Genomic DNA, 26,544 nt, shown 5'->3' with positions numbered 1-26,544 from the left:
TGCTATGGCTACATTTTTTATATTTCAAAGATCTAGTGTCCCACATTCTATCGGAGTCGGATCTTGCTGACACCCGAGGGAGTGTTTCATTACTTCTATCAAATTTAGCGGAAAATCAAATCTTTCGATGAGATTATCCCAAACGTTCGTGTCAACAGCATTCCGATGATTTCACGTATCTTATTTTGTATTGTCGTTTATTTTTGTTTGAAAAAATATTATTCAAATGTAAGAAACCTAATTATTAATAATTCTCCATTCAATTTATTTATACAACTAGGTCGTCAAATAAGCGCACTGGTCGTCTGATGAAGCGATTACCGTAGCTTATAGACGCCAGCAACGACAAGAGAATATTATTCAGCCTGTAATATCCCACTGCTGGGCATAGGCCTATTGCTCCACAGGGGGGAGGATCGGAGCTTAATCCAATACGCTGCTCCGCTGCTGGTGTGCGGATATGATCCCTACCATGAGTTCAATAATAATCGCTATCAGGTATGCATGATAATAATCGGTACGGACCGCTAAACGTCCCACGGTTCGTCGGTAGGAGACCCACATCCAAACATCCAAACTAGAAAAAAATATGTGTACAAATACAAATATCCATCCCGAGCGGTTGTTGAATCCGCAAACCGTCGGACAACATTTAATTTCAGACTTAAAATATTATATTTTTCGGATACAACTAGGATGAAAAACAAACTTACGGTCAACCTGATGATATGCGGATATCCCTTCTACCTAGGAGTTCTTAACCTTAGGAGCTTTATTAACCTTATCACAACGGGAACATAACATTACTTGACAGCACTATTATGCACTATCAATGCATGCTAATATGCAATATCAGCACTACTATAACTGCTGCAAAATTCCAAGCAACATAGATTAGTGTCAATTTTATGGACGATAATATCTTGGTGGCCAAAACACATGAGTTCACGTTATTTTTGGCGTAAACTTGTGGAGGCCTATGTCCAGCAGTGGACTGTATAGGCTGTAATGAATGTCTTGGTAGCATCATATTTAAAATGGTCATAAATTCAATTACTAACAGGTATTTAAATATAATTTAAAATATCATAGAGGTTAAGTAGAGATGTTAAAGTATTTTATTTGCTTTCACTCATTTAATTTAATATTAAATTTTGAACTTCTATTACTAACGATTATTGAATTACAAATATAGAAAATGATAAAGTGCACTCAATTGAATGCAATACACTCACTTCAGCCTATCGTAGTTCACTGCTGGACATAGAGGCCTTCCCAAGTTTTGCCTGACTGCAGTTTACGAATCATTTTTATAATGAGGTTCACCATGTTGTTATCCCCTGATAACAACATGGTGAACCTCGTTATTCACACCCTTGTGAATCCTACATAATTATTTTTAAGGGCATTAGTTGCGAAAAATATCTTTGTAACACTCCAAACTTTGTTTTTTATCCATACGACTGAGTATCTTCTGTAACATAGCAACGTAATGTCCCCGTGCTTGGACAATGGGCTCTTCTGCTAAGGAAGATTAAAATACGAGTTTTAATTGCTAGTCGCTACGCTGCGAATTAGCAGATATTCTCGAACACGTCACAAATTTTCCATCTAGCTTTTCAGGTTTCCATATACTGGTTTCCTTCAATGAAATTAAGTTTTAAACAAAGTGTCGATGTGAAATTATAAATTACGTTAACTTTTTTTCTATGTGAGTAAATTGCTGTTCGGAATTCGCATGAATTATTATTTCACTGAATAAGTAAGACATGAAAGATTAATAGTTGCAGCAACTAGGGAAATCTTCCTGAGTGTTCGAAAGTGAACTTATACCGATTTAAAGTCAGAATTTTCATACATGATTTTTTAATATTTTTTACTTTTTTGTTCGAGAAAATAATTTGAATGGCACGTTTATTAACGACTAATGCACATCTCCGCTTAACCCGCGAAATATCTGATCTTGTAGAAATATATAGATAAAAAATAGCTTATGAATTATTTTGGATCTCCAGCTATCTATATTTCAAGTTTTATGACAAGAAGTTGCTTGTGGACCAGGGATACGGGAAAGGGGAGGGGTCACGTGTCTTGACTATCCACGAGGCGCAGGGCCAGACGAGTGAGAGTGTCATTGTCATCCAGACGAGGAATGGGAGGCTGCGAATACATGACAGCGTTTCGCACGCGATAGTCGCGGTGACTAGACACACCAAGGCCTGTGTCTACTACACCGACTACAGAGATGACGCGATCTGTCGTTTCGTCGGGAGGGCGGCGGAGGCTACAGAAAAAGACATCCTCGAGCATAGTCTCAAGATGGCGATTCATAATAGAGATACCGCCGTCGTTAAGAGTATTTTCGAGATGTCAAAATAAAATTCGAATAGGTTGATTTGCTTGGAAGAAGTAAGGTGGTGGTGATATAGATAATATTAAAATATATATTTTTAAGAAAATGATTACGCATGTAAATAATGTAAGATTAAGCTAGATATAAGTATAGTATTATAAGGAAAAAAAAGTTTTATGACAATCAGTTAAACAGTTTATACGTGAAAGAGTAACAAGCATCCATACACCCTCACAAGCCTTTGCATTTAAAATATTGGCAGGGTTACATGTAATTTCAAATATTTGATCAATTAGTAATTCATTAAAATTATTTTCATTTTTAATATTAACCGTGTTAACTTTATTTATTTTTTATGTTCTTTATTTGCGTACACAATGTAGTCATGAGAATATCAGATTTATTAAAAACATGGAAAAAATAATGAGAAATGAGTATCGTAATTATAAACACAACCTCTAGATTAAAGTACTTCCTAGCTATTTTTTTTTTGAAGCAACATATTTGTGCATATATACTTTAAAAAAATGGCTACATTTTAGGATTGACAGCAAAATATTTCACCCAGATACGACAACAGGGAGCAGTGTAAAAACGTTTGCATGCTAACAACGCTGGTTCTAAATCAAAAGTTACGAATGACTCACAACACATGTGTTAAAATTATAGCAACTTACATGTAATACAATTAAGGGGGCTCAATTAAAATATTGCGAACAATATGAATTTTAAATTAAGGAATAAATTGTTAAATGGTTGTTATGTGTTAAACGTACACGTACATATATAATGAATAATTAAGTACCCAATTGATGCGAGTTTGTTGGTTATCGTTATTTAAAAAAAATCTACTACCTAATGTTAATTTTTTTTAGGGAACCCAATTACATATTAAAATGTTTAAAACATGTCGATGCAACTTCGATTTATGTTATGGTGTTGCAACCTATAAAAAAATAAGGTAAATAGCGTACGTATTGAAAACACTGAAGAAGAAATAAAAATTTCTTGTCGTATTGAAATATATTAACTGTATTGTTCACATGTTATTTTTATAAAGCTATAATTGCATTGCACATCATGTGACCTAGCTTGAAACAAAATGTATTTATATTTACTAAAATACTTAAATTGTGTGAAGGGAACGTTCGACTAAAATCAGTCCCTCGCTAGAGTTTGGTAGAAATTGGTACTGATCGATATTTCCTATAATACGAGGGTCGAAATTACATAATTGTATTTCATACGCAAAATAGTTTTAAATTGAAAAGTATAACTTGTGTGTATAATATTATTTATTTAAGAAACGTTTAAAGAAATTAGTGTATATACTTGTATATATAAATATATGCTCTAAATATTTTTAACATCGTTTTAATTACTTAAAATTGATCCAATAATAATAATATTTTTTATTAAAATGCAAAATTAACATGTTATTTTCGTAAAAACCGATTGTATATTTAAATTAAACTTCCTAAGGTTGAAAGTGTAGATATCAGAGTAATATATTTTTAAGTTAAGACAGTTCCGTTTAAACGTAAATTTAAATTACTGACGGATTTAAATCCGGACAAGAACCTTTGTCTTTCAGGTGTCTTTACAATTCATCTAGAATTGGTTACAATTAAATTTCAAACAAATGATTATACCAGTGCAGCAAAGGGTGCTTAGACGATATTATAATATTTAACACAAGATGAAAAATTACTGACGCCAACGTGTCATCACAAGAAAAAGTTTATAATATGGTAGATTAATACAATTTCTGATGTTATTTGTACATGAATTCAACGAATTATAACAATTATTAAATATAAAAATATATATACACTGGTCTTATTCATGACCATTTTAAATAAAAATAAATACCTTTTAAGCTTACTTCAAATATTTAGACATGTTTTTGTATTATTTGCAAATAAATGTAGGATAAAGTCCCATACACATTAATTTCTTTTCAATATTCGATACATCAAAGACTCAAAATATTAAGTGATTTGACGGGAGTTAAAATATATATAACAGCCTACATGTTTCGGTTACATCGTTATTTTAACGCCAATTAAACAGGTTGCGGTTTTTAATACGGGCTTGTTGAAATCGTGATTACAACGTACAGAAAAATCCTTGGTTCCTGTTACTTTTTTAGTAATATTTTTTCTCTTTGATTTTTATTTTTTCAGCTCAATTTAATTTTAAAGATAGATGCTTGGTTTATATAAAAAAGCCTGATTCCATATTCCGATTTCAATATTTTCTGCGTAACTCCTACACATAAAATATTAAAAACATTTTTGTTCTTAATACCATTTGCTTTTTTCTTTCATAAATACCCATTTCGTAGTGAGAGCTTCTTTTAGAAGGTCTAAACACTTTATTTGTTTATTTTCGAGAATACTACTTTTACGTAGAATTTCTATCTCTTTGATTCTCCCGATAATTTATATTATTTCATAATTATTTTTAAATCAGTGCGCTGAAATTCGCTCAATTATTTATAGTATATTAGTTCAATAGTATTATTTGGTGATAAAATTCAATAGTATTATTTGGTGATAAAATAAATTGATAAAATATCATCATCATCATCATCATTGGCCTTAGTCCATCTATTGCAGACAATTTATACAGTGTCAGACAGACACTGTGTCGCCTAGGATACTTCAGGAAAACGAAAACGCAGAGTTGCCTAAGCTCTGCACCACCCTCTCGACCTCACTAGCTAGGCCCACAGGAACGACGAGTCGATACGTGTGGAGCTAGTTCGGCGGCAGGAATCTTTCGCATTTTAGAGCTATGCCACGAATGCATGACGGATACCCCATTCCAGGTTTCAAATGAAGTTTTCCTTCTCCAGGACCCTGATGATTTTGAGCCAGGTTTATCCCGCGGTCGTCTTTTACGATTCCCACGGGAAGAAAGAGGGTGGTGCTATTCTACTTGGCCGACAACACACGGCATTGATGGCTTGATAAAATAAATTGGTAGAGATTTAAGGGTTCGTTATTAATTATTTAAATTTTTTATTGAAATTTCACTCTAAGCTACAATTAAGTTGAGCAAAAAATAATATTTAAAAATACATACCTTTCAAATTGTTAGAAAAAGATGTTAATTAAAACTCCGTGTTGATTATCTGAAATAAAAAAGGATGCGTAAGTAGTGCCATTAAAAAATGCAATTAGTCACTTTAGAAGAGTAAAAAGCATTGAACATCGAATACAAAAGCGTTTACCATGTATATTAAATCATTAAATTCAATTAAAATTAATGCCTGCAGAGCGAAACCACAAAAATGATAATTTACAAACCAATTTCCTAATTGGAGGTGAAGTTATCTGTTTGTTGGTATTGCGGTCAGAAGTATAAACTAATAATAACTTATTTCACAGAATTTTCTTCGTGATACGAAAAAAAAATATAGAAAAAAGAAAATCTTAATGTCTTATTTCAGTAATTTATCTATTCTTTATGTAGCACAATTTGTTTGTTTATCCTCTGTAAAAAGTATAACTGCATGTTAATCACAAAGTATTTTTAACATACATATTTATAGCAAAAAGGGTAAGTGAATACGAGTATACGCATACGGTAGTTTATTTTGGCAATATAATTTTAAGATCGATTTTTATATGTGCGCGACAAGTCTAGCTATATACTCCAAAGCCTATTTTAATTATTTCTCATATTTTTATCCTTTATCTAAGTATAGTTTCGGTGCTAAGGATATTTCATTCTATTTTATAGTTAATAGTTTATGCATATGCCTAAGATTCATAATAATATTAAACGTTAATAAGTATATAATTGTGTTTGCAAGCAAACGAAAAAAAAAACCGACTTCAATTACATCGACAAGTAATACAACGTAGATCGACGAAAAAATAGTCAAGTAACTAGGCATTATCAAAGATTACTCAAAAAGTAGTTATCAGATCTCGATAAAATTTAAATGTGACCACAATATAAACATCAACTTTTGATTAAATTAAAAATTATCAAAATCGACACACGCAATAAAAAGTTATGCGGATTTTCGAGAGTTTCCCTCGATTTCTCCGGGATCATGATACAAAACTAGGGATATCACCTTTCCAACAAAAAAAGAATTATCAAAATCGGTACATCCAGTAAAAAGTTATGTGTTATAATACAACGTAGGTCGACGAAAAAAGCGTCAAGTAAAAACGCATTATTAGATATAACTCAAAAAGTAGTTGTTAGAGCTCAAATAAATTTAAATGGGACCAATTGACACACACTACCTTTCGATTAAAAAAAACTTTGTCGAAATCGGTCCACCCGGTCAAAAGTTCTGATGTAACATACATTAAAAACAATTGTGTTTGCACGCAAACGAAAAAAAAAACCGACTTCAATTACATCGACAAGTAATACAACGTAGATCGACGAAAAAATAGTCAAGCAACTACGCGTTATCAAAGATTACTCAAAAAGTAGTTATCAGATCTCAATAAAATTTATATGTGACCACATGATAAACATCAGCTTTCGATTAAATTAAAAATTATCAAAATCGGTACACCCAGTAAAAAGTTATTACAGATTTTCGAGAGTTTCACTCGATTTCTCTGGGATCCCATCATCAGATCCTGGTTTCCTTATCACGGTACCAAACTAGGGATATCCCCTTTCCAATAAAAAAAGAATTATCCAAATCGGTACATCCAGTAGAAAGTTATGCGGTATAATACAACGTAGGTCGACGAAAAAAGCGTCGAGTAAAAACGCATTATTAGATATAACTCGAAAAGTAGTTGTTAGATCTCAAATAAATTTAAATGGGACCAATTGGCACACACCACCTTTCGATTAAAACAAAATTTGTCGAAATCGGTCTACCCGGTCAAAAGTTCTGATGTAACATATATAAAAAAAAAATACAGTCGAATTGAGAACCTCCTCCTTTTTTGGAAGTCGGTTAAAAAATACAATCGAATTGAGAACCTCCTCCTTTTTAGGAAGTCGGTTAAAAATGATTTTTTTTTAATAAAACCTTATTCCTAAGAGTTAAATATAAAAAATACCATTTATTTTACAACGTGGCAGGAATTATTAAATGTTACGTTAATAATTGTAATAGCTTTTGTACGTCAAAAATAAACATGCAAAATTTGTGAGAGTTTCCAAATTTTAGACGTTTAATTAAACATTCCTAACAATCCTATTTTGTTTACAAAATATCCTAACAGTTAACGGAGCAGCTAAGTTAATGTTTGTGTTTAAATAATATTGAGCTAAAAGTAAATTCGCATAAGGTCTAAGCGTCAAGTTGTAATCGAAAATCTTTGATTCACAGGATTTGACAAATTAAAATGTTACATTATAAAAATATATTGCAATTTAAAATTAATTTTATTATAGAAAAAGATTACAAATTTTTAAATTTGATGCAATATTTTTATAAACAAGTTTATATATTAAACTAATAGGGACAACGAAATGACAAATAAAAAATATATAAGGCAATTATAAAATTAAAATATTATATTATTACAGTGAATGAAAAAAACAAGTGTATTTTTTTTTTTTTTGGAAAGAAGTTCCTTACGGCAGGCTTCATATTTGGCTGAGCGACGAACTGAAAAAAATGTGATACTAAAACCGTAAGAAAAATATATAACGGAAGTGATGTAATATCAGTCACACGACTGTATAATATGACGTTTGTTAAACTAAAATATTATTAGTAAACTTTTTTAAAAATATTTATGTAATTTTATACTAAACAAGACAAAAATAAATAAAGAAATGTTTTTTTTTATTTAACTTAATAGTTTGAATTATTATTATTATTATTATCATTATTATTTTCTTTGATTAATTTTATTTTACGGTACTTGATATTTTCTAAAATACTAAATTTCCTAAAAACTTTTATGTACTTAATTAAAAACTAAACAACAAAAAAAAATCAAGAACTAGAAAATATATATAAAATTCAACATTTTTTTTCAAATTGTCTTGCTTTTATACCATCCGAAGGCACTTCGTTCCTACCTGGTGTCCCATGTGTTGTGGATTTTTACCGAAAATATTACGTTATCATGTTCGTAGTGTCACGAAAGTTTGTTCAATGTAATCTCAATGTCTGTTCTACGATGGAGGGTCCTAACCAAACCACTCTTACATCGAGTGTTTGCACCCACGCCGATAGAGCGTTACGAGATTTCTTTGCGAATCGTGTTTCTAGTTCACCTGTCAAATCCTTTGTTTTATTAAAGGGTAGGCGGGCTTTTAATATTAGTTTCCTTGTTACGTTTACTCAAGTCTACAGTTCTTTATTTTTTAAATTAGACAACCCATGCAGTTGTTATTATTTCACCCACCGTGGGTCGTAGCTCATATAATAAAGTCTATTATTATATTTATCTATAAACTTGTTTTCTACTAGTAACGTGTTTTTTTTTTTTTTTTTTTTGTAATCGAACCGACAGATACAGAGATAGCCGTGTTAAGCAAATAGTGCAGATTTGTATATTTCTTGGTATTGTAAATGTATCACAGATATTAAGCAGTGTATAATTAAAATAAGGGTAAATTAATTTACAAAATATCTCCAGCATAGCTGTGTAACGAAAGGCAGTATGGAAATTTAATTGAAGTTTTGATTAAGCACTATAGCACATGGCAGAAACATCGAACGTTTTCCAACGAAATGTACCTACATTTTGCATAAATCAATATTTGACGATAATGCTGCCCTGATTTTTCATTGAATTTAATTTGAGTTTTCTTACACTTTTATTACTTATTTAATTTGCCTAATCGAGATTATACCTTTTTAAAAGGAAGATAAGAAATTGTTGTCAAAGATTTTATTAAAAATTATTGCTTTTTTTGGACCTTTTCTCATGTATTATATTTATTTTTGTAATAAAAATAAATATATTAAAAATCACTAAATAGTTAATAGTCATAATAATATTTTCAATGAAGCTATAAAAAAATTAAAAGATTATTATGATTATACAACAAAGATTTCAATTTATTAAAATAAAGTCTATTTTTTTTTTATTCAATTCTAAATGTTGTCCCTATACAAATACACGTTACTATTATGTCTGTGTGGGTAGTAAACAAATAATAATCGTAGCAAGGGATTTATGGTCGAAGAGAAGTTTGAGTCCTAAGTAAACGGTGTTTGCAACTGATCCCTTGCGGCCATTATTTCGTGTAACCTGAAATATTAATTAATGAGTGTACTCCTAGTAATATTCATATAAAACAATACCTATGTCGTAATAAATAGGAAAGGTTTGGTTTGTTGTTAGTATTCTATTCATATGCTGTGTGGTTACGACAGTAAAAAATATAGCCACTCCCTCTCTTCCCGTGGGTGCCGTAAGAGGCGACTAAGGGATAACACAGTTCCCCTGCCACCTTGGAACTTATAAAGCCAAAAGATGGCGGGATAACTATCCAACTGCTGGCTTTGAAATATACAGGTCGAAATCGGGCAGCAGCATCTTCGGTGTGACAAAGCCACCAGCCCTGCGGTCACCAACCCGACTGCCCAGCGTGGTGACTATGGGCAACACACATGAGTTCACGCCATTTTTGGTGAACTTGTGGAGGCTTATGTTCAGTAGTGGACTGCGATAGACTGTAGTGAGTAGTATTTTACTAATATTATAAATGTAAAAGTTTGTGAGAAAGTATGGATGAATAGATGTTTATAACTCTTTCAAGAAAAAACTACTAAACTAATTTTAATGAAACTTGATTACGCTCGAGCTATCTAAGCTCCAAACTTATGATAACACATAGGCTACTTTTCATACCGACAGTGACGTACCCAAGAGATCAGAAGTTACGCGGGTCGAATTGCGAGCCACATCTATTAATTAATGAACAAAGAAAAATAATTGTTTGTTAGCAAACGAAAAATATCGACTTCAATTACATCGACAAGTAATAAGTGTACGAAAGTAGACGAAAATAACAAACGCACTAGTCGTCACTACGGTTTTCGAGGGTTCCCCTCAATTTCTCGGAGATTCCATCATCAAATCCTGGTTTTCTTATCATGGATGGACAACCTTTGTGATATCTCCTTTCCAACAAAAAAAAAAGAATTATCAAAATCGAATCATAAACAACAAAGTTATCCCCGAACATACACAAAAAATAAATAAATAGGTATATACGGTCGAATTGCGTAGCCTCCTCATTTTTTGAAGTCGGTTAAAAATAGAAGTTTCGTAGACTATTAGAATTTTTTTTAAAACGTTTATAAGTCTAGCGTTGCAATTACTGTTAACTACTAAAGAATTACTTAATTCGTACTAAGACAACGCGTGCAACCTTGATGGACGAATTACGTAAAATCATCTTTTGCAGCTTTTAATTTTTAAAATTTTGTGTATAGAAAAACGTGAATACGAAATTGATAACGGACGGTTTAATTTCAAAATCCATTTTTGTATCATTTCACGAACAAAGATAGCCTGACAGTTGATTGACGTTTAATTTTCCTAAAAGTTTAAGTATTTTTTTACGGTAGGAACTATGCGTATAAAATACAAGTAACGAGTTCAAATATTAAATTTTTAGATGTTAATTTATTACCTAATTGAAGTACACCATATCTATACAAATAAATAAAGTTGGAGTATCTGTTTGTAATATTAAAATAGCCGCTTTTTACTACATGCATATGGTAGTATGAATACACGGTACAAATACCAAAATGACATTTTTTACCAGTTTTGTTTGTCTGTCTGTCTGTTTGTTCCAGCTAATCTCTAAAACGGCTGGACCGATTTTGACGGGACTTTCACTAGCAGATAGCTGATGTAATAAGGAGTAACTTAGGCTACTTTTATTTTAGAAACGCTTTTGTTTTGTAACTCTGCGAGCTGAACTTTTTTTTTTAATTCCACGCGGACGAAGTCGCGAGCACCGCTAGTATAATATATACACGTTTTACAGTATATATAATGTACTCGTTATTTATACGTTACACTTGATGAAATATAGTTTTAGGATAAATATTTTTGAAATTAGAATTATTTGAATTTTTTTTAAATAATCAATGGAAACTGTTTTGAATTGTTAAATTAATTAATTACTTATTACTAAGTAACAAATTCATAAGTTTTAAGATCGATAGATGCAGAATATATCTATCGATTTATTTATATTAATAATACAGATACAGCCTGATAATTTGATCACGAGAAATAACCAATACGGAGCTATAGCGAGTCGAGTACATCATTAAAACTGCATTACACTTGGAATAGATTTTGAATCAAATATATTTTTCATCGTCATTAAGTTTATTATATAAACTAGCTGTGCCCGCGACTTTGTCCATGTGGAATTTAACAAAATAGTTATTGTTCAGTTTGCAGTTATGAAATAAAAAAAATCTAAAATGAAAGTAGCCTAAGTTACTCCTTATTACATCAGCTATCTGTCAGGAAAAGTCCCATCAAAATTGGTCTTACCGTATCAGAGATTAGCCGGAACAAACAGACAGACAAAATTATAAAAAATATTATTTTGGTATATGTATCGTGTAAACATACATATGAATTGAGTAAAAAGCGGTTATTTTAATATTACAAATAGATACTTCAATTTTATTTATTTGTATAGATTTAAAATACAAATAAGACATTTTTGTTACATTCAGTATTTACGTTTTTAAATAACAAAATATAACAATTAAAGCTAATAAAATATAGCTAAGCAAAATTATGACGACATAATCGATTTTTATACGCTTAATTAATCGCTAGAAACTAATTTACTCTTAAGTTAGATAATTGTGTTGTAGCTCTATTCGAAACTACTTTATTATACTCGATTATTGTGATATTGTCCTAAAGTGATTTAAGATAATGATCTCGATTAAGTGGTCTCGATAGGGTCAAGAGATTGCCTTCGTTCGATTGCTGAGCACTGTTAAGATTGTTTGACTTCGAATAATAGAAGAACAGTTTTGATAACCTCTTCAACGTCAATGACTGTTGCTGTGTTGTTATAATGAAACTAGTTATGATTCTTGGTTTCGCCCATTTTGAATTTTAATATTGTCAATTTAACCGACGTTTTATTGTTACGACTCGGTTCGGCTCCTTAGGTTTTAGAACCCCAATAAACAGTATAACTTCGTGATAAGGATTTTTTTTATTTTGTAATGATATTTTCTGAGATTATTACGTTTGAAAACAAGTTATTTAATATGTATTTTAATATAAGGAAAACTATAAGCTATTTTCTTACAAATGTAATCGTTATATATGTGAATATATGAAAATTAGCTGTATTATTAGTGTGTTCGTTTGAAACGTCAGGTAAATAAACTTTCTAGACGAATGGCCCCGGTATTGGAGTGAAACGCAAACAGAAACTCGGAATAAATGGCGTATGAAAGTTAGGGAGAAAACGCTCTCTCAAACATAATCTAAACCATTCAACAAAAAAACAATTTGACTTATTTCAATGACAATATCAATTACTGAAAATAAATTGATCAAATTTGCTATAGAGTTTGTTTCTCTCCGAAATTAAATAACCGAAATCACGTTCGTTATGCGTAACGGTATTTATTTCGTCTTTCATATTTTCTTTAATTCAGTGAACGAATTCGAATATTTAATTTAGATGAACGGAGAAAGCTTTAAATTATTGGATTTAATAATATTAACTTTTTGTTTTTAGTTCATAAACATCAATCTATCGTTCAGTCTTTCAACAGTTTTAATTAGTTAGACACTGTCGGTGAAGGCTCGTTCTACTTATCTTAATATATATAAATCTCGTGTCACAATGTTTGTCCTCAATGGACTCTTAACTACTTAACCGATTTTAGTCAAATTTGCACACCGTGTGCAGTTTGATCCAACTTAAAAGATAGGCTATATTTTATTTTGATATATTATGTTATTATTATATTTCAGAAAAAAATAAGGTGATACGAAGTTCGCCGGGTCAGCTAGTTTTATTATAAATATGAAAGTATTTATGATGAAAAAGGTGAGAAGTAAATTTCAACTGCGAGTATCATTCAACCGTCGGGGTTCCACAGTAATGAGAACAACAGAACTTCCACCAACTCGTTTACCTGGTGCGGATTTAAGTACATTTAACTATGTAATAGAGGCTGGCGGTCTGGATAATTTATTTTTTAACTAGCAGGTTTCGAGAAAAGTCGTAATTAATGCGGCTTTCACGATGCGACGACCTCCGAGCGCCTGCTTATAGGATTATTATTATGGCGTGAATATAAAACTGCTTTGTTGCAACATGAAGAACTTTTTTTCAGTTATTGACAACTTGTTTATCTTAGCTTGTGTAACATAATATTATAGAGCTAATTACTTTTTCTTACTATAGTGCTTAAAATTTGAATTAGTACGCCTCCTTTTTAAGCCGACTCCAAACAAAATGAAAGAGGTTTCCAATTCGACACTATTTTTTAATTTGTTATAAATATCTGTAAATATATAGTAGCTGACCTGGCGAGGTTAGTACCGCCTTATTTTTTTTTGTGAATTTATTTATTATATATACTATCGAAATAAAATAAAACCTATATTTTAAGTTGGACAATATTACATATCTTTGAAAAATGTCATTAAATAAAGTCCAGCAATTTCTGAGATTAGCCCGGAAAAATACCGAGATTTTTAAATATATATATATATATATATATATATATATATATATACAACGTGTTATTGACTTGGCGTCATATCGTTTAGAGAACTATAGAGATGCAATGAGACATACCATAGCCGAAATTATACGTGAAAAAAAATCAAGTAGAAGTAAGTACACAGCTGAGCATTTGAAAAAAATGTAGAGAAGACTGGTAAAGATTGGCAAAGAGGCTATAAGTAATCGACTTAACTGTAAAACTCATGTGACTCGGCCATTGACATGACACTGACATACCCACGACGGTAATTTTATTAAGAAGTGTCGATTTATAGTTATTTACCAAATTGATCGTATATAGGATAAGCATAACGCGTGATGTTGGTTTTGTTTATTTATATATAATATATCATAACGTTAACTTTATTTCTATATATTTATATTACTATATTGGCTTTCAAATACAAAAAAGTCAGTTAAGCACCAAATTTTTTGACGTGATAACGTCTTATAAATCGATAAAACCGGCTGCACGCACGAAAAAGTGTCACGTTCCACCTGAGCCTAAGCAAGCAAGCGAGAGCGCGGAACAAGCGATAGAGAGGCACGATACACAAACAAATGTTAATTTATCGAAAAAAATCGTAATTTTTAATAAAGTACTTCTTATTATTATACAAAATAACATTATTTAAAATATTTATATATTTTGAAATATTTATGATAATTCAGTGATAATAATTCAATTCAATTAATAAAAGTATGCAATTTTACATCAATGTGTCTTTATGACGCTATCACGTAAAACTATTGTCTGTAAACTGCCTTTACAGACATTTTTTTATATATATATTAAATAATCTAGAATACATTTTGGTGTGACGCGAGGCACCATTATATATATATCATGCATCACTGTCTCGATATAAGCGTATGCAGATTTGAAAAAAAAGTCAACTCAATGTTTCATCATCACAGCGCATATTAATCGCTTACCGAATTATTTAGAACAATTTTTATATTTTTAAATCTAGAAGAAGACTTGGCCAAATTTGTTTATTAAGATTATGCTGTTTTTCACTGAATTTTTTGGTCAATCACGATAAAATATAGCCCATGTCACTCCTGAATAGTGTAGAATAGTAGCTTTCTGTTAGTGGAAGAATTTTCGCAATCGGATCAGTATTTGCGAAGATTACCCCCTACAAACAAACAAAGAAACTTTACCTCTTTACAATATTAGTATAGATTAATATATTGGAAGCTTTTGTATTGTCGACCAAATCATTACTCGCACTTTTTTTAAGTATTTCAATGCAAATTGTGTCGGATTATGTTTTTAAAATTTTGTGTAATCGTACCTATACGTTATTTATATACGATTGGTATTAATAAGATTGCTTTATGTAGATAGGTAGTGTGTCAAGATAGAAACCTCGGAGTTTACTTATTGCAATTGTAGATAAAATGACAATGAATAGTCATTTGTAGGTTCGGTATAAGTTACCACTTAACTGCTGGGGAGGGTAAGGGACAGGGACAGCAAACGTTTGCGATGCCTTTGGTGTTGTGGGGATCAATGGGCTACGGTAACCGGTTACCATCAGGTGAGCCGTGTCCTTGTTTGCTATCATTGAAGTATAAAAACTAGGAATTAACGTATGCAAAACAACCACTGGTTAGAATTACTTATAATATCAGAATAACGTCGGCAGCAAGTTAGAATGTTAAACAATTTCAAAACAGAAGTTTTTAATACAAACTACGACCTGAATAGACGTTTCGAAACTATTATAACTGAAAAACCATTTTTTACATGCTACGTTATAGATTATATCTGTATCTTTTTATTATTTTATTATTTGGTAAGACGAACAATTTTTTTAATATTAAATATATTAAATTTACTTAGGCTTTCCGATTCTAGCAATTGAAAAGTAAAATTGTTAAAAATACGTTCTATTACATAAAAACTAACCTGAATGTAATGAAAATATTTTTTTTTACATATTCGTTAATGTCAAATAGTTAAATACGCCTTTGATTTTTTTTTAAATCAATTTCATTTGTTAGGTGTTATAATTCCTTATTAATTTTTTATATTTAATAAAAGTTGAGCCTCCTGCTCTACTGGCATAAGCTGTAATGAGGTTATTTTTTTATGAACGGATTATGAATATATTAGTTTAGGATATAAACCTAGTACGTTCATTTTGTGAGAATATTTTAACGCTAGCGTGTCCTGGTAAAGTTATTAAAAATCAAGCGAATAAATTACGTCACTTTATTTGTATAAAAACTTTATTATACAGCTTTTTGTAAATATGTAGATTTAGTAGTTGGCTTAATTGTATCATAAAATTAATAACTAATTACTGACTGACTGCCTGATTGACTGACTAAATAGCCCAGTGGCTTTCGTAGAAAAAATAAAAAACTTTGAGTTTTTCATTATTTTTTCCAAGCCATTTCAAAACTCAGGTGAACGAAAAAATAGTTGACTCCGAGTTTTAGTCATATATCTAATACCTTTAAACGAGTAATTATTGTATATATGTAATCAGAATCTTGGAAACGGCTTCAAATTTTTTTTTAACCGACTTCGAAAAAACGGTGGAGGTTCTTAATACTACTGTTTTTTATGTATGTTGTTACCTCAGAATTTTTTAATGGGTGAACAAAAAAGGTGGTGCGTGTCATGGTCCAATTTAAATTTAACAGAGATATAACTCCTTTACGAGTTATATTTAATGATGCAAATTTTGTCGTCGACCCGAGTATACCGATTGTTTTGGATTTTTGTTTTAATCAAAAGCTAATGCTTATCTTGTAGTCCCATTTAAATTGATCGAGATCCGATAACTACTTTTTGAGTAATCTTTGATAACCCGTATTTACTTGACTAATTATTTTAACTACTTATGTTGTATTACTTGTCGATGAAATTGAAGTCGGTTATTTTTTCGTTTGCAAGCAAAGACAATTATAAGGATATGTTTCTAATAATTCTCACTCCATCAGAAAAATATGACTCCACCTGGTACTTATCGCTCATACTTCTAGAGTGTTTCCTGTAAAGTTAAGAGGCGTGAAAGAGAAGCGACTTTCACTTGCAGTAGCTTTTGTTTCGTCATGAAAGAGGCTGCTCTTTCTGTAGCAATAAAAATCTACAAGAGCTAGATTCCTTAAGGTGCCTACTTTGTTGTATATGCTTACGTATGTCTGTTTCTGCAACTTTGGTCTGGTGTCAAGATTAAATACTCGTATTTTCTAATCCAAGATAAATACTATAAAGTGTTAAACCTCGGTAAATATCAAAAAATATGCTTTATTCGAGTATATGACAAGACCAGCCACGAAATTTTTAGTTAGCTCTGATTTTATAAGTGTTTTACGTTGACTAATATTTATTATTAAGGCTTAAATTTTTATTTTTCATCTGTAACAATTATTTAAAAAAAGTTTATTTAATTATTTGAAGAAAAATAATATATCTGAAGAAGTACAAATTCAAATATAAATATGTAAGTGGCTCCACCGTATCTCATTTAAACGTTCACCAGGTGCACATTAAGCCGACTGTATAGAACCCTGTGGCTTCACCGAAATTGAATTTAAAAAATATTACCAACTCTCGCGAGTCGACCGTTGGCCGCTATCCAAAGACAATACAAAATGTCTTGCATATTCATTTTACAGAAATGAATACATGCAAAGTAAAAAGAGCTTGGAAAATAGAACTTATTAACAAAGCAGCCCTTTAAGATCTCACTGCAAGATATCCTTCAAATAAAATGAATGAATATCCTTCTAAATAAAATATTCCTTTTAGTGTCAGATTAAAAATGAAATAAAAGTTCTTTTAGTTGAATGTTATTTGATATAACTTAAATTATTCAATTTGAAAATTCGTAATCATTCCAGTTAAAGGCAAAAAGAAATATCGTCAGGGTTTCAATTAAAAATATAATTTAATTTTATTTGCTAATATACAATAAAACATATCATTAATATTAAGTCATTGTCTACTGAATGCTACATACTTCTTCAATGTTTTTTTTTTGTTTTTAAAAGTTTAATTTTATACAAGTATATTGAAAACAATGTTTTTTGTAAATTGAGTTAGATCATATACTCAACAAGGAGCGCTTAGGGCAGAATAATGTTAAAATGTACTTGATCCGTTATGTTTTGGAAGTAAAGCAATACACCGTTGCCTCTGAAAGTTTTTACATTAGCTTGCGCTGGCTCTGTTTATTTGTGCCTTCGAACCTGTTTTCAAACTACGACGCATAAGTTGGAGGTCTCGTTTCAAACTCTTTGCCCTCGCCCAGTATAATTTTAATCACAAAGAGACAAAAGAGATTAAGGTATCTGTATTCAGGAACTTTCAAACGGATCGGTTCGGAAAGTTTTATTTCGTTTATGCAATGAAAAAAATTGTTTGGCGTTCATCTAGTCAAATGCGCTCTCACTTTATAAAAGCAGATACGAGTTGCATAAAGTTAGTTCAACGTACGAGCTTGTTTTGTTTGGTTTAATATTCCAAACACAATAATTTTATAGAATTAATATTCACCTTTATCACACTAAGTAGGTTTATTAAAATGCTATTATTAATACTTTTTTTTTGCTAGTATCAGACAACTGATATCACTTTGGCGTAGTGGTGCGTGTTCGTGTGCGAGTTCGTTTAGCGCTCGGAATAGATATTTGTATTTATACAAATATTTGTGTCCGGTCTGAGTCTTAATGCTGTCGGCCCCGACAGTTATCATAAACACCTGATATCGATCTCATAGTATGGTATAGGTCCCGGACGCAGTGGAGCAGCGTGATGGATTAAACTCCGAGCCTTCTCCTATACGGAGAAAGAGGCCTATGCCCAGTGGCGGGATATTGTAGACTGAAGCGTATTGAATTATATATAACAAGTATGACAGAACAACATAACTCTTCTAAGTATTATTCTTTACCCACAATCAATACAGTTGCAACGTGTTGAGGCTAAACATTTGCTTATCACGTTGGCGATGCATGCACGTTTCAGAGATTGTTTGGTGCGTAATAAAGGATAATTTCGTCAGTAAACTTTCGGATCTTTGACGAACACTACCTGTCGAAAAGCGTTGTGGAGATCTAATCAAGCTACCAGATGACCTATGAAATTGGAAACTGTGATTGATTGAGATACACAAGCATCAGTATAATTTGTTTAGCAGATTTAAGTTAACAAGCAAATCTGAGGTATTTTTTTCTTCTAATTTTTATTATATAAAAATTTATTTTGTATCCGCCAACCCGCATTGGAGCAGCGTGGTGGATTAAGCTCTGATCATTCTCCTACATGGGGAAAGAGGCCTATGCCCCATAGTGGGATTACAGACTGAAGCGTATTTGTTAAAAAAATATTTTGAAGTTAATTTTAAAATAGTTTTAATATAATTGTGTCATTATTAGATTTGACGTTAATGTTCGACTTGGACGCGTATCGGTAATGTTATAAAATCTTAATTTTATTTTACGTACTTATTGTTCATTTATTAGTTCATTTGGCTTTAGTTAATATTGTAACTTTTACGCACAAATACTTAGATTTCATAAGATTTTATAACTAAGCTCTGTGGAGTTACTAGGCTAATTGAATTCCGGTCCTCTTCCTTCGTAGGAGAATGTTTATATGCCCATCTGAGGGACGTCTTGAAAACTCAGGTAAATCTTAAAATCATTGCAATCAAACCATTCAACTTTATAACGGTGAAAGAAAAAATATAATATAATAGACGAACACGAGAAATAGGCAAAATACTCTAGAGCGCAACTACAATAGCTAACAACCTAATGTTCTATAAATTTAAACAGCTCTGCAATTTATTATGAGACATTTTATTATTTACAACGTCCATTTCATTTTCTGACTACATAGTAAGAAAAGTATGAAAAGAGAAATTACATATTTTAAATTCAGCTTAGGTAAAGAAGCCAGGTGGGTGCAATTTTTTCACTTTCCTTAATACGTTAGAGTAGAAAGCGTCTTTTTATTTGCATTTTCTCTGAGTTTCTCGCACTATTAAAGAAATTAATTTCAATATTTTGAGATATTCTCATATAACGTAAGTATCACTTATTCTTTTCAAATGAATACTAAGATATAAATCATCGCGTACAAAATATTTAGAAACGCTATAACAAATGCTATGAAATGTATATTTTAAAACAGAAAGAAAGAAACAGTAGCACAACTATAAATCTCATCGATCTGATATCAAAACTCGATACAGGTGAAACTGCATGGCTCCAATGGCTTCTCATAAAAGGTTCATCATATCAAGACAAAGTTGTGACAGTTGTTACTCTTACGTAATTCTCATTACGTGGCAGGCAAAAAAGAGTAGTTGTAACTAAAACTAAAAAGTAAACATGCATAGAAAATAAACAATTTGACGTGACAACGTCTAATAAATCGATGAACGCCGGTTGCATGCACGAAAAAGGACGACTCATTGTCCCGTTACACTCATTGTACGCTTGCGCCGCATCTATCTCTCTTTCACTCGATTGGCCTATGCGTCCGAGGAGATGTTTTATGACGTTGTCACGTTAAACTATCGTCTGTAAACTAATTTTACAGACAACCATTGTTACTAAATATTTTGCATAAAAACTTCTTATTAATAACATAAAATGTATTCCTAAAAAAATAAAAAGTATATTATAAGCTAAACTTTTATCTCTGTTTGTTTCTATTTACACTTTATTTATGGTGTACGTGAGAAGAATGAGACGGCTTAATTTAAATTCATTTAACGCAATGGTTCCTAGTAGAAATATTAAATATATTTATGTTGTTAAAACTCCTCATCTCTAAGTTATTAAACATATTTTGAACTATTGCTTTTCTAGTTAAGTGAGTCTCATTTTAATTTATTTAGCCCTTTGATCAAACTCTTCGCTTTTCTGGTATTTTGTTCGCTAAAGCGATATGGACACGTGTTAATTGATTCACAACATTCAAGATTTTCAATTTCAAAGGCGAAGATTAATAAGATTGCTCGGTCGGTTAGAGCGATAATGAGTTTCCAGAATAACATTTTACCAAAATGAAATCTTCGGGAGTTCCGCTTTATTTCGTAAAGAATTTGAATAAAATTTTATGATGTCAAAACTTAGTGGCGTCATTATTAAAATAATGATTAAAGTATTCTCTTCCTTTAGAGTGAATCTAAAAAATATATATTTCTGATATATATATATATATATATATATACAAGTATATAATAGCCGCTCTGGTGTAGTGGTGCGTATAGTCGCCTAAAAAACCGACGGTTTTCGGGTTCAATTCCCGCTCGGGATGGATATTTGTATTTCTACAAATATTTCTTTCCAGACTGGATGGCTGCCCTTTTAGGTCTCCCCACAGTACCTAGAAGAGCACGTAACGGAGCAGTCTGGTGGATTAAGCTCCAGCGCTTCTTCCACATGGAGAAAGAGGCCCATAAGTATTAATACAAACAACAACAACAACAACAAAAAGTGTGTTTGCAATCAAAATAATAATATAAACGCGTCGCTTATGCGTTTTGAGCAATAATATATTCTGTCTCACACTCTCCTATACGTTTATATTTTTCCTTCCTTATCGTGACACATTTTTTGTTTTACCGAGCTTTAAATCACAACGATTGTAAAGAATTAGGTAATCAATATTACTCGATCAATCAAAGCTAATCTATTGACATCTGAGAAATCATAACAGTCCATAGATTATAATAATTATTATAAATAATGGAACAAAAAAAATCGTTATACTGAAATTGAAAGAAAAGTAATATTTACTAGTCCATAAATTACCGTACTAACAAACTAAGTGATTTAATTAAAAGGTAATAATGATACAAAACGCTACGTTCGATATTACTCAAATTATCTGACAACAGACTGCTACACAAATCACTTTGTGTAAAGAAATTTGTTTCCGCGGATTGAAGGGTAACTTAGACAAAATAATTATTAAATTTAACAGCAGTGAGTTTTAATTACGGCGAATTTTCTGAAAATTAAAAGGGCCACTCACTCCTCGGGCAAGGGCACCTTTTTGTATGAGTAAACATAATTTCGTGACAGTTTAATTAAATCTCCAATTTTAAGAGATAGGTACATTTCAAATTGCATTAAATTTACTACTAAAGGTTTATAAGTCGAAAACTAAATATTTTTGTAGGTAGGTATTTTTATTTTTTTTATAGTTTAGGTAGTACTAAAAAGTACGAAATTGAGTATATATACACTAAATTAATAAATAACTGTTAACGGTTCATTTTCATACTTTTTATTTCATTTTATTATGTGATTTCAATTTGTAGAACTTATGTAGTTTTATGTTTTGCTAAGAATCTAAATTTTAATTTTTTTTAAACGAATAACATCATCAAAAATCATACGCACATATAGATATATATCTATATGTATATAGATAGTTGTATACAGATTAAGAATGACTAAGTATTTTACCTGCACGATAATTAAGCTTGTTATGTAACTAAATTTGTAAATTTAAGAAAAGAGTTTTCATTCAAGTTATTATGTTAAGTAATTTTCTACCCCGTGTCCCATTTCGTAACGTAATGCCTGTTCTGAAAACGGGGATCATTTCCCCTAATTCTTATTTTATGCTTTGTTTCACTTGCCAAAAACATTTACCATATTTCAACTTGTTACTTCAAGTGTAAATACTTTAAACTTAATAGGTGGTAATAGTTATTTTTACTGAGAGTTTTGGTACTTTTTAAACGACTTCCAAAAAAGGAGGAGGTTCTCAATTCGACTGTATTTTCTTTTTTTTTATGTATGTTACATCAGAACTTTTGACCGGGTGGACCGATTTCGACAAATTTTGTTTTTAATCGAAAGGTGGTGTGTGTCAATTGGTCCCATTTAAATTTATTTGAGATCTAACAACTAATTTTCGAGTTATATCTAATAATGCGTTTTTACTTGACGCTTTTTTCGTCGACCTGCGTTGTATTATACCGCATAACTTTCTACTAGATGTACCGATTTTAATAATTATTTTTTTGTTGGAAAGAGGATATCCCTAGTTTGGTACCATGATAAGGAAACCAGGATCTGATGATGGGATCCCAGAGAAGTCGAGGGAAACTCTCGAAAATCCGCAATAACTTTTTACTGGGTATACCGATTTTGATAATTTTTGATTTAATCGAAAGCTGATGTTTACCATGTGATCACATATAAATTTTATCGAAATCTGATAACTACTTTTTGAGTAATCTTTGATAACGCGTAGTTACTTGACTAATTTTTCGTCGATCTACGTTGTGTTACTCGTCGATGTAATTGAAGTCGGTTTTTTTTTTCGTTTGCGAGCAAACACAATTATTTACCGTCATGATGACTTTAAAAAAATTTCGTAATATAATTTAAGCCAAGTTTATTTTTTTTTGAGATTATGAATGTTATTGTACACAATATTATATAATAAACCCGGCTCTGAAGACGATAGTTTTATTATTTTTGTCAAAGGTTCTTTTTTGCTTCTGTATCGATGTGATAACACAATTTATAGATTTTTAATATAGCTGAAAATATAAGTAGGTAAATAATAATCAATCATATATTTACGGTAGTGAATTCTGAAACATATAATTAGATTACAGAAGAGAGTGAATCCCTAACTCTATATTAACGTATATCCCACGACGAAACCTAAAAACCGGTAAGTATTTGCAGGTAATACAAGTTTCTTGGCACCGTTTGCGTTCAAGAAACAACGATATTTGTCGGGCAGCAAATGGTAGAGTTACGCGAATTCGGGAAATAATTTCTTATTTCTGTAAGTTTCTGATAAATATATACATAAACTGTATATTAAATTGCTAAATGCTGTGTAACCTTTTTTAATTATATACTAACATTAATTACGTAATTACTTTACGACGTTATTTTTAATGTGATGTTAAAAATAGTAAACAAAACAATTAACTGATTTTTCAGAAATTAATTTATTCTGTTAATTCTGTTTAATCAGAATTATTGCTTTATTATTAAATAAATTTTACCAGTCCCTCAGAAGTACTTACCAACCTAACGACATTGATTTTTGCGACATGTAGTAGTCATAGATTGTTTTACAAGGTTCGCATCGGTGATATTTTTCAAATTCAATTCTTGCGCACCGCTCCCATACTTTGCTTAATGTAGTGGAGGTGTACTTTTACCTATATTGTAGCCTCCAATGTTTCCTATTTCTGAATAAAATAATGTTTGATGCATGCTTAAACAAGTTAACTCCGGTCTCGAGAGACGCCGCGCCATACAGTAAATTATGTTAACATAAATCAAATAATACTTTATTACAATATTGATTTAGCTATTCTCTATGTTTTATATTTAATTTTGATACCAAATATGATTTGCGAGTAATTTTTAGCTGAAATAATATTAAAATGATAACAATTTTATGGTAAATTCAATTAATTTGTATCACTTAGTTTTTTCTAGATGTAGGTATTTTGCAAAAATTGAAAATATGTTTAATATAATGCAACCTATTGATAGTATTCCGTCAATAACGTTTGAGAAGAATAAAAAATGGTTGAATCTTTTACATAGTGGAGGCAAATTAAAAGATCGTTCGCGTAAAAACAAACTCGAGTAGGTAACCAAAAGCCCATCTAGCAAAATTGCCATCCGCCCGCTCATTACCGACTAAGCCAACCGCTTGATCTGATATCACCGTGCACGTGACTAAAGGAAATTGAAATCTCTATCGGTTAATCGAAATATTGAATACTATCTATAAATAGAATTTTAATTGTTTCGTTACGTAAACTATTATAAACGAATCCATTGAAATCTATTGTTATTATGGAATACTAATTACTTGTTAAGAATTTTGATTTAATCGAAGTTAAGTTAGAAATAAGAGGCAGTTATTTGTTATATTAATCACAGCTAGTCTCTAGAAGTTGTATTAAATTCAACGATACAAATTTTGCTTTCTTTTTTCTAAATGACCTTGATATCTATAGCGTCTACAAATAGGCTTTATTCATTATTAAAAAGTAAAAGATCCTCCAACAAGCACTTGTCGGCGAAACAGGTAGGGCATAATGATTAGATAACAAAAAATAGGGTGATTTTTCGAAGGCCGCTTTGACGAAACCATCTTATTATGAGCTAGCACGATTTGCTACTTGAACACGTTTTCAACAAATTTAAAACGATCGATATCATTTATTTATGTCTTATTTTATTTTTGTATAAGATTTATCACAAATTAGCGTATCAGTCTTATCGTACTTATTAGTATTTCATTCATAGCGCTGACCGCTATAATACCTGTAGAGCTAAAACGTAAAACACTATTTCCCTTTCACATACAATGTTTACAAACAAAATTAAACTTTGGTTAAACTTTAAAGACACATGTTCACTAAATTTCATTATAAACTCATTGAATTGCTTAGCTTACAGGTACTTTATGAGCTGATGTGGAACTTTAGACTAAATCTGATGAAGTTAGAACTAGCTACGAAACATTTAACAAGTACTTCAATGTTTATAACTTTTAATGTACATTTTGAAAAATTAAAATACTTAATATAATAATTAAAACAGTAAATACCATTAAAAAAGTATAATCAAACGTCATTTTTATGAGTTACAATTTATCTCTTTTAACCGACTTAAAAAAGGAGGAGGTTTCTCATATATATTTATGTGTGTTCGTGGATAATTTCGCCGTTTATGAACAGATTTTGCTGATTCTTTTTTTGCTGGAAAGGAGATATTCCAAGGGTACCATGATAAAGAAACCAGAATGTTATAAGAGCATCCCCGAGAAATCGAGGGGAACCTTCGAAAATCGTAGTGGCAACTAGTCAGTTCGTTAATTTTTTTCGTCTACTGACGTTGTATCATATACTCTATGAAATCGTAGTCAGTTTTTTTCTTTTGCTAGCAAACAATTATTTTTAATCGGAACTGCCGATGTGTTTTGAAACGGTTATCGCTAAATTATTGAGCTCAAGTTTGAATAGGTACACGATTTGTCTTAATGATCTATAATGAATGGTTCGCTTAGCGAAGTCAATCAAATTTCAAAACAGAAATATATACTTACGAAAACCTTTATATAAATGAAATGGTAAAAAAAACATTATTTATTGAACAAAAAAAAAAACATAAGTTCAAGCTGCATCACAATGATAATAATTATTTCAAATTGCTGCAAAAAAGTTTAAAAACTTTAACATACTCGTATTATTTATGTATTTTTATTAAATTGTTGAGTTTAGTCAATTGTTTTATACTGGCTTTTGGTTTGAATAACGACTTTTGGGTTCCCAGTCATCGAAATTGATGAGGAGGACTTTATACAATCATGTGTACTGTAGTGCAGTTGTGTACTATGAATCTGTATGTATTTTAATTAATAAATAATTATAAGACAAATAATATTCGTGAACGTACTAATTGAAATTTCAGTGCCTAATATTGAAAGCATCAACGCGTATAAAGTGGAGTGATTA

The 26,544-nt window shown here is 30.9% G+C and overlaps 1 protein-coding gene across 1 annotated transcript in view; it reads right to left on the bottom strand.

The window, feature by feature from the left end:
- LOC123655360 (poly(rC)-binding protein 3) overlaps positions 1-26,544 on the bottom strand; it is a 232,359-nt gene that overhangs the window by 57,422 nt on the left and 148,393 nt on the right. The window contains exon 3 of the mRNA XM_045591172.1: positions 5,444-5,492. The gene's annotated coding sequence lies outside the window, so the exon portion shown is untranslated. The remainder of the gene's footprint in view (positions 1-5,443; positions 5,493-26,544) is intronic.

Source organism: Melitaea cinxia, chromosome 7, assembly GCF_905220565.1.
Source record: "Melitaea cinxia chromosome 7, ilMelCinx1.1, whole genome shotgun sequence".
Classification (NCBI taxonomy): Eukaryota; Metazoa; Arthropoda; class Insecta; order Lepidoptera; family Nymphalidae; genus Melitaea; species Melitaea cinxia.
Note: the sequence above shows the minus strand (reverse complement) of the source record. Positions and strands in the feature narration are given on the sequence as shown.